General features: G+C 43.6%; 1 non-coding gene across 1 annotated transcript; it reads right to left on the bottom strand.

The window, feature by feature from the left end:
- Window positions 1-1862: 1862 nt before the first annotated feature.
- Window positions 1863-1934, bottom strand: trnad-guc (transfer RNA aspartic acid (anticodon GUC)). Its single transcript has one exon. It is a non-coding gene; the product is annotated as a tRNA-Asp (tRNA).
- Window positions 1935-2656: the final 722 nt, after the last annotated feature.

The following is a 2656-nucleotide window of genomic DNA, read 5'->3' as shown; positions in this document are numbered from 1 at the left end:
AGCAGGAATCGAGCTGTGAACAGAACTGGACACCATGAGAAGTCGACAGACACATTGAGAGAAAGAGACAAACCGACAACCAGGGAGAGACAGACAGCGAGATAGAGACAACGAGAGACAGAAAGTGTGAGGCTGAGAAGGAGAGGCAGACTGAGTGAGAAAAATACTCAGACACATACATATACAGAGATGTGTGTGTGTAATCTATTAAGAGAGAGATGGAAAGAGTGAGAGAAAGACAATGATAAAGACAGTGACAAGGAGAGAGACAGATAGAGAGAGAGCGATAGAGACGAAAACAGAAAATGATGGAAATACTTCTCAGCTTACAGGCAGGGACTCACAGAGACAGGCAAAGACATGGACAGACCGAAATGATGGGAAAGAGAGAGACAGTCAGACAAAGAGTCTGAGAGAATCCTATTGTGACAGACGTGGGCACCGTGAGAACGAGACAGATTGAGAGACTGAGACAAACAGAGAAACAGGGACAGACAGAGTGAGTCACACTGAGAGAGACAAAGACTCAAACATACAAACACATACACAACTCTCTGAAGAGAGAGAGAGGCAGAGACCGAGCGACACAGATACATTTCACAATTTCAGTTCATTATCGGTTCAGCGTATCACATAGTTACAGAAAATTGCTGATTCAACCGATGAAAATCCGGCATCACTGATCAGAATGGGAGGAAATCCGTGTTAAATTAAAGAGATACCAGAAGTAGGGAAGAACCCACGCCGGAAAAACATATTGAATTTTAAGGCCAACGCCTTAACCACTCGGCTATCCTGGTCCTGTAAATAACTGGATTCTGTCTCTGTGACAAACTGGGCTTCAACCCCAATCCCACATACAAACACATGCACATCGGCTTTTAGTGAGCATTTACGAACATTTTTAGGAATATTGACACGGGGGCAATTCTCCTATTCTGTTTCGAGTAATGCTCTGGGACCTTTCATATCCACCCGAGGGTGCAGACGGAGCTTCAATTTAACATTTCATCCGAAAGTCAACAGCTTTAACATTGCAAAATTCCTCCAGTGCTGCACTTGAGTGTTAGCCAAGATGATATGCTAAAGTCCAAGGTGTGCGACTTGAACACACAAAGTTCTGATTCAGTCGAGGACGCTGCCACTGAACCAAAGCCGATACAAAAGTTCACAACCGTATTATTTTCCCCAAGTCTTTTTTATAAAATCCAGGATATACCAAATTCATGGTTATGATTTCCATAGACAGTTGCACATACACAGAGACATATATAGAGATAGACAGACACAGAGACACACACACATAACCAAAAAATTACACGCACCAACGGGCATGCACAGATGCCTTAGACATCTCGAGAGATAGACAGGCTGAATCACTGTACCAACTTTGACTGATTTTTGCGATTTTTTTAAACGGATGTATCGTGAATATTGCAGATTAATAAAAACGAGAAAAAAATGTCAGTGTTGAAAGGTGTGGGACGTTATTCCATCAATCTCAGGATCAGTTTGGCAGAGAACTGGTTAAATTGTGAAATGGAATGAAAAATGCTGAGAATCGTAGTCGGCAGGATTCGAACCAGCACGGGATAAGCCAATAGATTTCTAGTCCATCGCCTTAACCACTCGGCCACGACTACTGTGTCGCTGCTTTGTTAAACGTAACTCAGAAAAAACTCAGTCATCCACCTCTGTGCAGCAGACGGCCACAGAATCCGGAAAAATTCTCTGTTTGCTAAAATTCTGGAAGAGGCAATCTCCTCTTCCTGTATTTGTACTGTTCTGTATTGCTCTGGAACTTTTTAATATGAATCTCTACCAAGAAACAGAAGTAAAATTCAACATTTTGAAACAACTGCCTCCCCGTCGGGGAATTGATCCCCGGTCTCCCGCGTGACAGGCGGGGATACTCACCACTATACTAACGAGGAACTGACGGGTACCAGTTCTGTCAGAGCAGGAATCGAGCCACTGTGAACAGAACTGGATAACATGAGAAGTCGAGAGACACATTGAGAGACAGAGACAAACCGACAAACAGGGAGAGACAGACAGCGAGATAGAGACAACGAGAGACATCAAATGTGAGACTGAGAAGGAGAGGCAGACTATGTGAGAAAAAGGCTCAAATACATACATATACAGAGATGTGTGTGTGTGATCTATTAAGAGAGAGAGGAAAAGAGTGAGAGAAAGACAATGATAAAGATAGTGACAAGGAGAGGGACAGATCGAGAAAGAGAGATAGAGACTAAAAGAGAAAAATATGGAAATACTCAGCAGGTTAGAGACAGGGACTAACAGAGACAGGCAAAGACATGGACAGACCGAAATGATGGGATAGAGAGAGCCAGTCAGATAAAGAGTCTGAGAGAATCCCATTGGTACAGACGTGGGCACCGTGAGAAAGAGACAGATTGAGAGACAGAGACAAACGGAGAAACAGGGACAGACAGAGTGAGTCAGACTGAGAGAGACAAAGACTGAAACATACAAACACAGATACAGCTCTCTGAAGAGAGAGAAAGGCAGAGACCGAGCGACACGCAGCTCCCATTGCACCTCCCCTTTTCCTAATCTGCCGCCATACAGATAATATTCTGCCTTCGTGTTTTTGCCACCAAAGTGGATAACCTCACATTTATCCACATTA

Source organism: Pristiophorus japonicus, unplaced genomic scaffold (genome assembly GCF_044704955.1).
Source record: "Pristiophorus japonicus isolate sPriJap1 unplaced genomic scaffold, sPriJap1.hap1 HAP1_SCAFFOLD_382, whole genome shotgun sequence".
NCBI lineage: Eukaryota > Metazoa > Chordata > Chondrichthyes > Pristiophoridae > Pristiophorus > Pristiophorus japonicus.
The sequence above is the reverse complement of the archived record's forward strand: the minus strand, read 5'-3'. Positions and strand labels throughout refer to the sequence as shown.